General features: G+C 44.8%; 1 protein-coding gene and 1 long non-coding RNA gene across 3 annotated transcripts in view; one reads left to right on the forward strand and one right to left on the reverse strand.

Moving 5' to 3' along the window:
* Positions 1-6,508: 6,508 nt before the first annotated feature.
* On the reverse strand, positions 6,509-7,532 carry LOC145651195 (uncharacterized). Its single transcript, XR_014116975.1, has 2 exons — positions 7,151-7,532; positions 6,509-6,960 (listed from the first exon to the last, which is right to left on the reverse strand). It is a non-coding gene; the product is annotated as an uncharacterized LOC145651195 (long non-coding RNA).
* A 200-nt stretch (positions 7,533-7,732) lies between these two features.
* grin2db (glutamate receptor, ionotropic, N-methyl D-aspartate 2D, b) overlaps positions 7,733-16,248 on the forward strand; it is a 46,762-nt gene continuing 38,246 nt past the window's right edge. The window contains exon 1 of one of the 2 annotated variants that reach the window (XM_081696568.1): positions 7,733-7,954. The gene's annotated coding sequence lies outside the window, so the exon portion shown is untranslated. The remainder of the gene's footprint in view (positions 7,955-16,248) is intronic. The other variant, XM_081696567.1, reaches the window with a different exon arrangement.

Consider the following 16,248-nt stretch of genomic DNA (forward strand, 5'->3'; position numbering starts at 1 on the left):
TTCACCGAGAGAAATCTGAGCTGGTATGTTCCAACCTCTCCTCAGTGGTACTTTTACTATATTTCCCCCCTAATCTGTAGTGGAAAGATGGCCTTAAGAACCAAATGACAGCAGGCTTTAGCTGACACATCGCTGCTACAGAGCACAGGTCAGGATCCAGGCAGCACCAAGCTCGAGAGAAAATAACAGCGCAACGAGATGCTAGTGAGGTTGAGAGGTAGACATATTCCTACAATAATCTGCTGCTGCTTCCAACACAGATACAGTCCCCACTTAAAATACGTCAGCACCGGTGAATGCCTTTCATGTTCGGTAAGAGCCCCGGCAGGTTTTAGCAATGTACTGGTAACCATCTCTTGTTGAAGACAAGACAAATGGGGGCATTGTTTTGTAAGTGTATCACTTTCCGTACTTCCATTTTACTGTGCTGGGTGCCAAACTCGGTGGTAAGAACCTCTGAGAGTGCAGTGCTTAGTGTCTTACACATGTATTTTTGGTTTTTTTTTTTTTTTAGATGTAAAGCACCTCACGGAACTGGATTATAACTCACATAGTGATTGACTCACTCACGGTTAGCAAGCAGTAAATTGTTCTCTAGGTGGCATTACCAGGAAAAATACAACAGGTTTTTTTTTGTTTTTTTTGTTTTTTTAATGAACGGAGACTGTAATTTAACTTAAACATCTTTTTCACCTTAAAAAATGTTTGTCATTGAACATGGTTGATTTGCCTCTTCACTGAAGTTCATTCATGGCTCCCTGGTTCTGTCATCTTTAGAAGATTTGTTTCTTGTAACGTTATAGCGGAAGCTCATTTACTTTGTTTTCACCAATCACAAAGAATAGTATGAAAGTCGTGGTAAATCAATTAGCACAAGATGTAAGTGACAACTCTAATCAGAGATTAAATAAATAAATATTTGAGCTGATTAGGAAGTTTTGTTTACCAAATGGAAAGTTCTGACTTGTCCGCCGTTTGCTGCTTATCGATAACCACTCCCAAGGTCCCTCATCCTCTGTCACATCATATTTTTCATTTGGCGCTATGCGTATTCAACTTTCACGCGTCTGCGTCAGCACTCATGCATCCTACCTGACAAATGTTACCTTTTCTGAAGTCCTACAAGCTTTTGAAACCTCGCTGTAGGCTAGTTTTTGAGAAGGCCCAACTCTAGTCACTTTGCATTGGCTTATTTCCTCGCTGTGATATTGAAAATGCACATTCAAATGCCCCCCGTGTGGTCATGCGTGCGTCATGCGGTCACACCGTGTTCTGCGGGCTGCGTCTGCAGACTGACCACAGAGGAAGTTGGGGACTGCCGGAGTAACCTACAGAAGTCACTCTAGTAGTAGTAACCGCGGTGCACGATATGAAAGAGCACTGGAATAGGTACAGGTGACGGATGTTAGCCCATTGTGCCAGCGCTCGGAATCTCTCGTGCTGTCTGGCCAGTAGGCATTCTCAGTGTGTGACCACATGCATAGCTTTGATACAGAGTCCTCTGCCTGCCCATCTGCCACTTTCCTTGTTCCTTCTTGCATACCTTCATCGGAGAGACAGGAGTCATAAACCTTTATGACAGCTCGGGTATAATTAGGTGTATCATTTAAACTTGCGCTTGTGTACATTTAATTAAGCATTCCTTTCACTTTCATTGTCCCAGAATGGTGTTACCAACGTATCGCACATTAACCAGATTAATTGCCTGCACCTTACAGAGAAATGCCAGAAGAATCTAGATTTACTAAAGCATAAAGCATATTACAGAATGCAAAGCACTTTGAATTACCTTTGTGTATGAAATGTGCTACACAAATAAACTTGCTGATTGAATCGTACACTTAAAGTGTCATTTGAGATGTTTTACGCCAGTGAGGTTCCTGTGTGACCATTATTTTGTCACTGAGAAGAGACATTGAAGGGGAGTTGACTTTAGACAGACGGAAAAGGAAGAAAGTGCTACAGTGCACCACTTACATGCGCCAGTGTTATGCAGGATTACAGGAACCCATAAGTGGAGTAATAGCATTTTAAATGCTAAAAAGTGACAGCGAGGCTATGGTGGAGACTTCAGTGTACATAAAAAATAGAAGCACTTGTTTTTTCAGCACCACACAGCAGAAAAAATGTGTTCATGTCGACGGTGCTTGGTTAAGTCTCACGGTTTATTTGTGTCCAGCTGGATTTAAATAAACACTGTAGGTGCCAGTGAGGCTTTCAGTGAGCGGTGATGAAATTCATGAATTCAAACTGCTTGCTGTGTTTGATTTTATTTGCACACCAGCAGCTCCCGTGATGATAACAGCATCTGTTCATACTGAATGTATTACGCCGCTGATCAAGTCAACTCTGGTACCAACCCCCCCAGAGTTGGTACCAGACTCTGGTACCAGAGTTGACTTGATCAGCGGCGTAATCCATTCAGTATGAACAGATGCTGTTACCAAAACCACCGTCGAATGTCATAAAGTGCTCTTTGTTATAAACCCTTATGTATGTTTGTGTCAGGTGCCTTGTGGTGCCTATGAACCTGCCACGTGCGACCAGTTCGACGAAGGATTTTTAAGGGGACGGCGAAAGTTCACCACAGCTGAACTACATCTGAATGCAGCTGCTATGGTGGCGACCGCAGAGACGAGCCTGCTGTGCGGAGAATGGGGCTGAGAGAGGGAGACAGGCTCCTCGTGGCTCCTCGTGGCTCCTCGGAGGTGATCTGATTAGATGGAATCCATCTCCGTAGAGTACAGCCTCCTCTGCTCGCCTGCACCTGCCTCTGCTTCCCCACGCACGGGCCTGCTGCTCCAGGCTCCACAGGCAGAAGCAAACCCCTGCAGTCAATGTCTGAGGGGCAAGGAGATGAAGGCTGCAAATACCCATTAATTCATGGCCATTTAATGAAGTTTCCGTGCTTTAATTGACTTCAAGTCAGTGCTTAAAGGGTAAAACTTGAGAAGTGAGAATGAATTCATTTTTCCTCTCATTTTGCAGATTACCTGCCCATGCAATTACTCTTAGGATAGCACATTAACCTTACAGACTACAGCTGGAACATGTTGCCGGGAAATTTTCTGTTTAATCTAATATGTACTTAAAACTTAAAGAGGCACACTACTTGTGTTGATATAACAAATCTGAACCGGCTGTATGACACAGTGGTCACAGTGGTGCATGGTGGGGAGTGCACGCACGCCTCCTGGCGTGCAGAGACACACAAAGTCCATCCAGGGTAAGGGTCATGTGGCCCCAGCAGCGTGTCCCTGGGAGAGGGGTGTGGCTGTAGTTGCACCTAGGACCCGGGGCCGTGGCAGGAACCGCCGCATCCTGTGGGAAGAGCGCCCGCCAACGAGTTGGATGCAAGTAGAGCGCCCTCTGGTGAGCAGGGTGTGCAAGGTGCAGTTGGGGCTGCACCCTTAGGTCTTGCAGGGGAAGGGGGAACCAGTCCAAGCAATGCCTCCCACTAGCCTTGCCCTGATGGCCAGTGTTTCCCTGTGCCCAGAGGGGGGGTTTCTTGGGGAGCTAGTGGCTCCTGGGCCGGGTCCTCCTGAAGAGGACCAGGCATTGCCTGAGCATCTCCTGGCTGGGATGGTCGGTTGTTCTGTGACAGTCTTTACAGCTGTGGATACCTTTGTGGATGTTGGTGATTACTTTACTTTACTGGCCCTTTACTTTCGTTTTGTTTCTTCAGCTTTCGACTGCCTCGCACAGTGATAAAGATGCTGTAAAGAAAAGAATCATGACATGAGAAATTAATGCAGCTGAAGGGACCCACTGCCCACTGAACATGCGCGTAATAGCTACTCCGCAAACTTTCAAATAGACTACGCACATCTGGATATAAATAAATGGCCGGCCGTACTCCTTTTACCAACGGCGAATTTGTCGCGTAGCCTAAAACGTTTGCCTCTTTTTGTGTTCCTCTGGTTAACTAACGAGAGCCAGTTGCAGCTGACAAACCGAAAACTCTTGACGCCAGTTAGTTATGTACTGTTTGCTTCTAGTTTAATTATAACAGAAAACGTCTGAGTAAACCCGTAGTCTGAGTAAACCCGAAGGCTAAACATGAGCTTGAATGTAGTTAGTTTTCACTCTGGCAATTCCATAAGTGGAGCCCGTTTCTCACAGTTACTGGTGTCTGGCCAATCAGAATGCACTAATGAACTACGGGAATACAGTTGATGGTGAATTAACTAAATGAGCAAATGTAGACCGCGGTAATCTATGAAGAGACTAAAATAGTTGGCAACGTTTTTACTTTATTTTATGTTGTTGCTACAGTATGAAATATAAAATATTTGTAAATTTGCATTTTGCTACTGCAAATATTTATTTCACGTTGGATCTTTCTGTTGTTATTTACAGTTTATTACATGGCATTTAGCCCTAGTCTGTGATTTCTTAAATTTAATATCTTAATCATCAGCCACTAGACAAGTCGCAGGGTATGTCCGTGTTGCACATATTGATTGTATAAACCTACTTATTTTTAACTATTATTTGAACTATGTTCTATTTTGTTTCTGCTCATTTGCAAGCTAGCTACCTGACTGCAGCAGAGAGAGAGAGAGAGAGAGAGAGAGAGAGAGAGAGAGAGAGTCTTAAACCATAGACCGTCTTTAGCTCTGAATGGTGTGTAGTGAGTTATAGCAAACAAATGGTCTTAAAATTATTAATAACGAGTAACTTGCGAGTATGCGCTTTATCAAACGGTGAAGATAAGCGCACTCTTTTCGAATCGACCTTTTCTCTAATTTCCCCTCATTTCTTTATTTATATATGCAAGAAGGCAGTGATGCCTTCTGTCTTTAAAAAGAATAATTCACATGTAAACGGTTATTTTCCTGAATATGATTAATTAGCCTAATACAGATATGTGTTGTGTTGTTTTACTTAAGCGATAAATGCTAGGCCCTACGTGCGTTTTTGTCGTGTTTGTACGTTATCCTCGTAGATAATTGGCTAGCAGCTTTAGTCTGCGCCTGTATAGCATGTAAATGCGGTTTAGTCTGCGCCTGTATAGCATGTAAATGCGGTTTAGTCTGCGCCTGTATAGCATGTAAATGCGGTTTAGTCTGCGCCTGTATAGAATGTAAATGAGGTTTCGTCTGCGCCTGTATAGCATGTAAATGCGGTTTAGTCTGCGCTTGTATAGGATGTAAATGCGGTTTAGTCTGCGCCTGTATAGGATGTAAATGCTGTTTGGTCTGCGCCTGTATAGGATGTAAATGCGGTTTAGTCTGCGGCTGTATAGGATGTAAATGAAGTTTGGTCTGCGCCTGTATAGCATGTAAATGCGGTTTAGTCTGCGCCTGTATAGCATGTAAATGCGGTTTGGTCTGCGCCTGTATAGCATGTAAATGCAGTTTAGTCTGCGCCTATATAGGATGTAAATGCGGTTTAGTCTGTGCCTGTATAGCATGTAAATGCGGTTTGGTCTGCGCCTGTATAGGATGTAAATGCGGTTTAGTCTGCGCCTATATAGGATGTAAATGTCCGGGTGATTGGGTTGCGCGGGGCGTATAATTAGAACGCATTCATCATTTACCCGGGGTGGGGGGTGGGGGGTGGGGGGGTGCGCGACGCGTTGTTTCAATGTGAGAAAATCATCGCGGGGTGAAAAAAAAAGTTCATTTATTCAAAAAATAAAATAAAAGAAAGAAATCTAGCAGATTTGAGCTGAATACTTCTTGGACCGGCACCATAATGGATCAGCTCCATTCTATGTCGAAGGTCGGTAACCTCCATTGAGTCAGAGCTTTGCATTATTTTCTGTTCCAACTGCAACCAAGGAAAAAATCTATTCGTGTGCGAGATGAAGGCCGGTGTGGTAGCCCTGCGGAATGAACGCACCCTCTCTGTTTCTTCTCCTTCTCCCACATTACCCTCTTCTTTTCTTCTTCTCTGGCTCGTTGTGTTTGCCAAGGTCCCGTTGTGTTCATCCGTACGACCGTAATGTCAGATGCTATTCGCACAGTCGTCCGAAAACCAGCGCGCATCTCTTAAAGTACATCAGAAAATGGCTGTGTTCCGGCGACCACCAGCTATCCCGTATTAAACTAAAATTGATTAAAGGGATTTTTTTTCTTTATTCAACTCTCTCCGTCTCTCTGTCTCTCCTCCCCTCCCCTTGCCTATGAATGTGCGCTTGTCTGCGCCCCAAAAACTGATCTTGAACTATCAGTATTGACCCATCTGGTGGATTCTCAGCTATTGCTCACGCCGGCGACGCTCAGCTATTAAAACGCAAATTCCGTTGCAAAAAGCCGACTAGCACACGTTCGCCCAGCCGTTTCCTGCGGTCTGACTTGGGCTTTTTGTGGTGTGTACAGCTGCTCCGTTCGACTGACATCTATATTAGTACAGAGTAACGCCGGACCCTGGGGTGGGGATGTGATGGATTTATGAGGTGTTAACTAACAGATAAAACGACAACAATTTGATGCTAGTGAGTTTGGAAAAATTATTCATGTGTGGTGTGACTTAATTGAACACCAGCTGTATCAGGAGGTCGTTATTTCCACATAATAACGAAAGTTATTTATTTCTTATATCATGTGTTCTCATCTCATAACTTATTACACCGCTTGGAGGTAGTTAGTTGTTTAGACTGTTGATAGTGGGACAGAAACGATCTCTGTAAAAAAAAAAAGAAGCCTGCGATCACTTTTATTAAACGATTCAGAGACTCTGGTTGCTGTCGCGGCACTGAAAGAAAATCCGGTGGATGTATGAAGTGAAAGAGACAGGGAGAATCTAAAAAAAATCCATTATGCTAAAAGGCTTGTCGGTATTTCATCAATAGCGCTGCGTCACAGGGTGCGCCGGACTTCAGTAACGGGTGACCTCCTCAAAGACGTTGACCATTCATCACGGAAGTGTCCGGTGCGCACTACGGTGGTAGAGTGCTATTATCCGTAGCTGACGAACTATTAATTGTTTGAAGAATGTTTCCACTTTGCCCCCCTTAACAAATAACACAAAACAATGCAAGGTTGAAAAAGTTCATCCGGATAATACCTGCTCACATTAAAAGGCAGGTGGCATCTGAGACAACATTTATCATTGGAGCACTGTAAAAATCAATTTTAAAAAGTAATCCTTTAGTCGGAGATGCCGAGTAGGCTATACCGTTTAATATGCGTTTGCAACCTACCAACTCGTTCTTATAACAGCGCCTCCACGTCACAGCGTTATAGCTCTGCTTTTACACACCCTGTAAACTAACGCCTCGGATTATTTCCCCCTCCACACACAGATCCTCTGATGGGTCTGCACAGGACGGATGCATCCCGGAACGCTGGCAACGCGCGGACCACAGACCTCCTTTTTGCTTGGAGAGGCAGAACAGCGTTACGGCACCGTAGAGTCGCAGCGCGTCGAGGTGGGGAGGGTTGTGTGGTGGGGTGGGTGGGTATGCAATGGAGGGATGAGTAGATTCTAGTAAATATTTATATTACGTTATGATGCGCAGAGGCGAAAGGAGGAAGTAAGGCAGGGAGCAAAAGAAAGAATCGGAGAGGCAGAAGACGCGAACCACCCCGTCGGAAATATTATTCCACACCGCTAAGTTTAGCATTCAACACGTGTCGCTTGTGATGGAGAGAGAGAAGAAGGGGGGGAGGTGGGAGAGAGAGAGAGAGAGAGAGAGAGGTTGACGGTTGCTAGGTGACGGGGTGCATATACTGAATTTTAACAAAAGAACCGGGAGAGAGAGAGGGGGAGAGAGAGCGAGAGAGAGAGAGAGAGAGAGAGAGAGAGAGAGAGAGAGAGAGAGAGAGAGAGAGAGAGAGAGAAATAGGTAGAGAGTAAGAGAGCTTGCGAAAATTGAATGCATGTAGAATATATATCTAGGTGTATTTCCCGGGGAGAAGACGTGAAAAGGATAGCTCGAGGAAGATGATGTGAAGAGAATGGAGGGCCGAAAGGAGAGAGGGGGGACAGGCGCGTGAAAAACGCAGTAAGTATATCTTTAATAAATATTGCACTGCGGGAAGCTTGGTGGGTTTCTGCATTGGCTACACTGAAGCAGCCTCGCGGCGCGGAGAGTCGTGTCGCTGACAGTGCGCCGACGGTTCCGCGTGGCGCTATTTGACGCGATATGTATGGGAAAGATGGATGGCGCGTGATGGAGTGGTGGAAACAACCGGCGCGCGAGGCTTTGACCCTTCTGTCATTGCTGTGCGTGAGCCATAAGAACTACGACATACGGGCTTACACTTTTCTTATACACACGGTCTCTTTCTCCGTACATACGCACACGCAAATTCATACAGCTACATATGGAGATACTGTTGCGTTCTCAACGACAGAGCCATAAGTACACGAGCTCAGTTACTGGATTAATTAAAAAGGTCTGTGCATCAGTGAAACTAGAATTTTAAACTGCATGTGTTTAAAATTGTGCATGTTCGTCCGCTTCAACCTTTGGATGTAGTGCGCTCTCTCCAGTTGTGTAAACTGCGGATTTATCAATTTTACGGGGCACATCTATCGATAGAGCGCTCACAGCGCGTGATACAGTATGCTAGGCTGCGCTGCTCTGATGATAGAAAGGCTTTTTTTTTTTTATTATTTAACGTGGCTAATATCACATTTTCTTCGAACACGAATTTCGGTTTGAGAATATTTTTTCTCTCTTTACGCGTAGAGATTTGAAATATTAAATTATAAATTCAGAGTTTCCATGCAAAATAATTATTAATTTTGGACTGTATTGTTAATTCTGTATTAATTCTATACGGGGCTATATGATTTGTGTAGGTAAAAAGGAACAAGATTCATTACAAGCGCTCATTATGTTTATGATAATGACCTGATAAGGCCCACGGTTTTCTTCTTGTCATGTGATCCGAGCGCATTACATGTGAATTACCTAAAATTGTTGGAGTGGGGCCTCGGCTTAATTTTCATAATAACTTTACATCTTCTCTGCTCCGAACTTATTAAAGGCCGTTCGTGGTGGATCCTGCGGTCCTATGGGAGATATTAGGGCGTAATGCTCTCTAAAACAAATGGACCGCTCCATCACGCGCAAGAGTGCCTCCACTACTCTGTCCCGAGCGTCACGAGGCCAGTGTACACACTTCAGTAACGACCCGGTGTATTTTTCTCGTCAATACACCGGATTGCTCCACAAACGACGGATGAATTTCATCAGCTGGCCACGAGTCTCAAAGAAGTACACTATGTGATATTATGCTAATTTGGTCTCTTATGAAGAATCTCTACTTTGTGTGAGTAACCAAACCCCAAAAAGGCCTCTCCTGCTTTTTATAAACACTGGAATTAAATTTATATTTATTACATGCAATGGATACTTATCAGTGACTTACTTACAAGTCCTCTATGGGTATGCACATATGCGCACAAAGCACTGCAGCACTATATAATGCGTATATTCTTCCTAATGTGTTGCCATCAGTGTCAATGCAACCTTTTTTTCATGAGCCTCTCTAAAAGCAGTTTTGCATACCTCCCTGTTGTGAGAGAAGGAGTGTGTGTGTGTGTGTGTGTGTGTGAGAGAGAGAGAGAGAGAGAGAGAGAGTGAGAGAGAGAGCGCATGTATGAAGATATGGGACAGTGAGATTGTAAAGTGGTTTAGCGCAGAGAGCCTGAGTGAGGCGTTCTGCAGGTATGGGGAGGTGTGGATGGAGGATTTAACTGGAGGAATGGGAGAAAAAGTGGAGCGGAGCACCAAGCAGGAGGGAGAACGGTTGCACAAGGACTCCACGGCGGAGAGACGGAGGGGCGAGCGAGGGAGCGCGAAGGGAGAGCGGGATGAGAGAGGCAGCTGGGACTGAATCTCTGCGGCTGAACATGGTTGGAGGGCACATGCTGCCAGGCGATAGCAGCTGGAGTCACCGTCCGGATTCCTCTACGCCCCCACCCCCTACCCCTCGTCTCCTCACCCCTTTTTGCTTTTTGCTCCTATTCCCGTCCACCTCTGCTGCCCCGAGGCACTCCTATGCCCTGGAGCCTTTCTCCACTCCCATCTGTGTCTTACTCCACCTTCTTGCTTCTTCTTCTCTGCCACTCCTTCCTTCCGTAACCTCTGTTCGTCAGTCGTCTGATGTGATCGCTTTCTCTCTCTCTCTTCCTTGCTTTCTCTTTCACTCTATCGCGCCCTCAAACCAAATTTGCCTCCCTCCTTTCCCCGTTTCAGTCTTCCCCGTTCACTTAAATGTGACTAATTAAGGTAAAGCTCGTTAACACTGAACATCAATTAGCCTTTAACGAGATCAGAGACTGGTGTTTGAAAATGATTACAGTGCTCCCCTCTCCACTGGTTCCCGTGTGGTCCTGTCTGGGCTGGTATTGATAAACACCATACCATTAGTCCACAGACGCAGTATGGTAGCCCAAGGTCATAAGCGGCGTTAAGCATATAGGACCACACACCTGGCTGATCCACACACACACACACACACACACACACAGATACACACACACATCCTTGTGTGAGAAAGAGATTCCATGTGCATATTGGCACTGTTTTTTGGTACTTCATATTGAGAGAGGGAGGGCAATGTGTGAGAGAGTGAGAGAGAGTGAGTGTATGGTCTCTCATGATGATGAATAGGCTCTGAAAATGGAAACATAAGTGTTAATTTAAAAAGGAGCCGGAAATGTTAGAATTTTTTTTTTTTGGGGGGGGGGGGGGGGGGGGGCATGGCACTTGACAGCATCCTGTTCCTCTCAGCCATGAGTTTCTACAGGAAGCAGTCTTCCCTATCACCCATCTCCACGGTTACCGTAACAACAGACATTTCTGCCTGCTTACAACTGCAGTCCCGTACAGTTACCAGGGAATCCCTGCCAGAGTTCCAGCACTTCTAAGACCAGTTCACCTGATGGCTTCATTTTGGATTCAACCCACTGTTCCGTCTTACTCATCTTACCCATCAAAGCTTCTGACTGAACGGCCATGTCACAAGCATGTAACTGTGGTGTGGTTCAATTCAAAGGTGACCTGCACTTTGACAAGCACACTGGAAAAAATTGTTTTAGAATATAAATTGTAACCAATATGTTATTGCAGCATGATTAATAAAACTGGTTAAATTGTAAGTGACTAGTAATGTATTTGCAAAATTTGGAAATTGGTTAACAATTGATTATTGTCCCAAACTAATTATTTTCAATAGCAGGGAATAATATTTCATTTCGAAGTCTGAATTCTGTCTCTCAGTGTGTGTGTGTGTGTGTGTGAGTGTGTGTGTGTGTGTGTGTGTGTGTGTGCATTCAGATTTTTGCTGCTTCGGTTTATGTGTTCTCATGCATGTAATGTATGTGTAAGCGTTAGTGGGTTAAGCATTTCCTGTTGCAAGTTGCAGCAGAGTGTTTGCGTGTGATTGGATTGATGCGGTTCAGACACATCTGTGTATGCTGGTCTGGTCAGGAGGCTGGCTGCTTTTCTAGAGATTAGGAGCGAGATACACTCTCTCGACCAATGTGACAAGCCACAGTGAAGGATTTGTAAAACCAATTCTCTTTGCATCAAATTTACAGCACATTCCTATCGATTTCCTCTGATGAATCTTGTTTTAAATACCCTGTTTCTCACCGACAACAAAGGATTCCAAATACTGTGTGGTTTGGTTTCTATTGTTTACCAACAATACAGACAGAAGCATGCTGTTGTGAGCTTTTATCATAGCCTGCTGTGTTATTGACTGAGGATTCTTCTTCTCAGATCTCTGTCTGTGAGCTGGAGGGTTCAGACCCAGCCTACACCCACATTCCGCATGTTAGATGATTTGCTAATGAGTCTGCCAGGTTGAAACATCTGAAACGCTTGATTCTACCTCTAAACCTAATAATACATTTTAAAGTAGACACCGAACATTTGCTGCTCACATATTAGTCTTATCTAGAGAGCGTCTTGCTGGAAAACAGATCACTGGATAGGCGGTGTGTTGCATGCATGGGTTTAATAGGTTCAGTACTGTTGTTTTTTTTTCAGCCCTCTTCATAGAAAAGAGCAATGCTCCTTTGTGTGCACACAGCCTCCCATTGATATGTGGTTATGGTAAACCCCAGATAACACGTCTCACATAAGCTAATGCGTGTAACCATATCACATTCCTCTTTGGCCCCCCACAAATATGCATGTCTAGTACACGTTATGGTACATAAGCCTGTTTGCTTGAGATAATAAATGAGACCCAGAGGTCGCGGCGCAGGGTGGCTACTCACCTGTGTGTCACGATGTTAATTGTGGTTGTTGGAAACGCACATGTGGGACCAGAGGTCTCTGGGACGCTTCTCTTGTTATGGTAATGACGCCACCACATGGCCGCTGACCTTTAATAATGACCATGTCAAACAAGGTGTCGGCGAGCTTTTCTTTGGGCAGAACAGAAGCAAGCAAGACCCTAACACAGTCTGGATATGTGACAAATAAGTGTGTGTGTGTGTGTGTGTGTGTGTGTGTGTGTGCGCGCATTTGGGGCTTGGTTTATGCCCCAGCTATGTTGTACTGGATTGCACATTTGAATCAATTAACATATGCTGTGTTTAAATATGGCCTCTGAACAGATAATTATTGAACCATTCTGGAGTTTAGCTGGTCGAGCATACACGCAGGTGTGTATACATGTGTGTGTGTGTGTGTGTGTGTGTGTGTGTGTGGGTGAGCACGTATGCTTGTGCATGCTAAGGAAGCTATGGAGGAAGCTGACAGCCGTGAGTGTGTTGGTGTTCATGAAGAGTGTGTTGATGTGCACAGTGTGAATCCAGCCCCGTTCCTGCCACCCGGCATGTGAGAGGACATGGCAGATGTTGTGTGAAAGTGTGAGTGTGTGTGTGTGTGTGTGTGTGTGTGTGTGTGTGTAAGCCTGAATTTTTGCGAAGGTACATTGTATCAGTGTTCAGCACTGTTAGTGTAGCAACTGCTCGGATAGATTGGGTTTTCGTGAGAGGCTTATGGGATTTCCCCCCCGGTCTTGCTTCCTTGTGAAGTATCCGTATAATGTGAAAAAAACATATGTGCATGTGTGTTCAGCACTAATGTGCAACTCTCGGAGTGTAGGTGAGTGTGTGAGGCTTCTGGGAAGATTTCTGTCACTTTCGTCCTCACCATCTCCTCAAACAGGGAACTCTGCACTCCACATTCCAACGACAGTTAACAAATGTGCTCTTACACTAAAGCTAACAAGACGCTTTAAAGTATTTTCATGGGATCCATCAAAGTGTCGCATAACCTGCATTTTCACGGTGGTTGCAGTAGCCTAGGTTTGAATAGCCAAATTATATTAATTTGTAAATTCTCAAAAATAATAATTCTGTGTTTGTGCACTTCCGGATGCATCAATCCATTTAAATATGAAAACTATTTTTACCAGCTGAATGAATTTGAATGATTTTCTGCAGTCAATAGATCCACACTAATGCAGCAATGATAGCTGTAACATTTCAGCAATATTTTGATATTAAGGATACTTGAAGCTATGACCATAGCACCGGTGGAAAGCGCATCATATCCAGGTATATATAAATTCTGCTGTGACGCAGACCCATGAGGTTCAATCCAGAACACCCAAGGAAGGGTTTCAAATGAAGGGACTAACGTATTCAGAAGTTAAACAGTCTACAAACTCTAAAGCACTTAGTGAAACAATTCAGTATCACTTTTTTTAATCACAGCTTCATGAAATGAACTGAAGCTTGACTCAAATGTTTCTTAATTCTTTGCTCATTTGTTTTATAACTACGGAGGACTTGTGGTTCTTGTCATTCTCATTTGAAGGCCCCATTTTTAATAGTGTGGATTTTCATCTTTAAAACAGAGATGGTGGTGGTGGTGGTGTTCAGTGAACTCTCTTCATAGGGCAGCTGTAGCTCAAGGGCTGATAGATGTTAATAATGTTGGACAGCTCAAGGTTTCCTATTCAGCAAGACTCGCTGCTAAAAAAAAAACAAAAAAAAAAACCACCTTCCAAAAACTTTCTTCACACTCACTAAAACAGGGTGGCTGCTTCGTTTTGAGTACGTTGGCCATGCAAACAGGAGCATACCTCTTCAAAGTGCGGACGGCGGCAGACGAACAAGGCCCTGTACCTGAGAACAGACCCCTGTTACGACCCCTGTAGGGACCTGTGAACCTGGGCACTGGGCACCAGCGCCAGGGAGCTGTGGCATGCATGCTGGGGCCTCTACTGCACCAGATAATAGAAGTGTTCAGGGAGCCATTCATCACCATGCTGCTGCTGAACAGAAGTCAGAAGGGGGCAATAAATGGGAAGCAGGCCTGTGTGGTTGTGAATGAGAGTGTGGGAGACTGGGTGGGTGCTGGATTTCGGCGGGTGAGGGATGGGGGGTTGCGCTAATCGGAGGTGGCATTAGAGGAACGGTCTTCCTTGGAGCTGGCGTATGGAGGTCAACTGAAAGGTCTGTAATTTTAGGAGCTAAGGTATTAGGCTAAACTATGCAGGGTGAATGTGGAAGGCTCTGTTTCATTACTGGAATGATTTAAGAGTGGGTGAGTGGTTTTGTTAAGCAGTGTCTGTGAGGAAGGTTCATTTACGGTAGACTGGAAGCTTTGCCTTCCAGTGGGCATTAGGAGTGTAAAACATAACATAAAACTTAGTTGGGGTTGTTTTTGGTCAAGGCATTTGGGGTTTAGTGTTAGCAGGAGCGATGCTTCTTCTCGGTGGCGTTCTGGTGAACGGGGCCAGCGCAGCCTGTTGGATGAGACGGACTCCGTTGAGACAGGGCTTGCGACTGCAGAGAGAGAGACATGGCGTGCGATTCAGATACCAGGCTTTACAGGGATGTGCTGTTCCTCACCTCAAGCAGCTTCTAGAGTGGAAGAGGAAGAGAGATCAAGAGAAAAGGAGGATAGAAATGTTGCATCAAGTGCTGCTTGTAAATGGCAGCTGGTGGAGTTCTCATCTCAGCTTGCAAATGTAGGCTGAAGAAAATGATTCTCACTCAGCAGTTTTGTATTTTTTTTCCTGGAACGAGGCATTCTGATGTAACTAATGCTTCCCTTAGTGAAAGAGACACAAGATCAAGCCAAAAGACAAAGACCTCTGGTCAGAGCTGACATCTACGAGGCTACTCATGGTTAACCAGCGGCAGGTTCTCCATTTTCCTTCTCAGACACTCGTTTTCAACTGTTGTGTAAATGTTGTCACAGGACATGAATATCAACAAGGGTTTGAGATGGAGGTAAGGATCTAGACCAGTTTCCATCAGAAGCAGCGCAGAGCCTTCAGTTTGTTTCAACCGAGTGTCAGGCTTTTGGTGTCGAGCCACTAGGAGAAGCGTTTTTAGTCCTGCGCGTCCGCAAACAAACGAGCAAGAAACAGAAGCGCTCCCGCCAAAATATATTCATTCTGGGTCATTTTCAGTGATCCCACTAGACAAAGGCTTTGATGCAGCATCACCTAACAACATGATGCAATGTGAAATCAACACTGAACATTGAACTTATGTGGGAGAGGATTGGGGAGCTGCACTCAGTTGTCGGTTCGCTCTGCTTTCAAGTCCTCTCACACATGTAATACTACAAATTGCTAATAAGACGAAAACCCAATTTCCAAGGAAACAGCAAAGTATCAAAGTAATCCTGTGGTCAAAGAAGGTCACCTGTATGGGATTAAATGAAAGGATTTCTGGTGTGGTTTCCTTTCATATAAACTGGAACATGTGGATCTCTTATAATCCAGAAGTACGTTTTTTTCTGAGGAATCTCCATTTCCACATTTACATTTCCGCGTTTCATTCTGGATTGTCCTGTCATGGCAAGACGGCCAATAACTTTTTCCAGTACTACAGTGTGGCCTCTCTGACCATCTGATCAAGCCCACCTAGAATGCCATCACCTAAGCACTAACTACCTACACCTGCTCCCATCCGGGACCCTTGTGCGTATGGACCGTCTGTCCGCACTCTGGTTGTGAAGTGCTTTTTTTTTTTTTTTTCCACTATTTGTCATCTTACTGAGCGTTTCCTTCTACCTGTGTCCTGCCCTGTGTTCGGCTCCTCTCCTGTCCTTGTGATTGGCGGCCCAGTGAATCCGGCAAATACCTGTTAAGAGACAGAGAGACCACGCTGGGAGACCCTGCTGCGATTTAGGGGAGATGATGGGGTCGATGAGTGTGGCTGACTGCAGCCATAAAATCCTGATGGGGAACACCATAAGCGGAGGACGAAGCCCCGTAAATCTGTTCCTGCCACCACTTGGCAATTATTGGATTCACTAGTCATTACAGAAGCCATAACATGTAAGTCCTAATATTTTGAGTG

This window comes from Electrophorus electricus, chromosome 14 (genome assembly GCF_041902795.1).
Source record: "Electrophorus electricus isolate QZ-2024a chromosome 14, ASM4190279v1, whole genome shotgun sequence".
Taxonomy (NCBI): Eukaryota; Metazoa; Chordata; class Actinopteri; order Gymnotiformes; family Gymnotidae; genus Electrophorus; species Electrophorus electricus.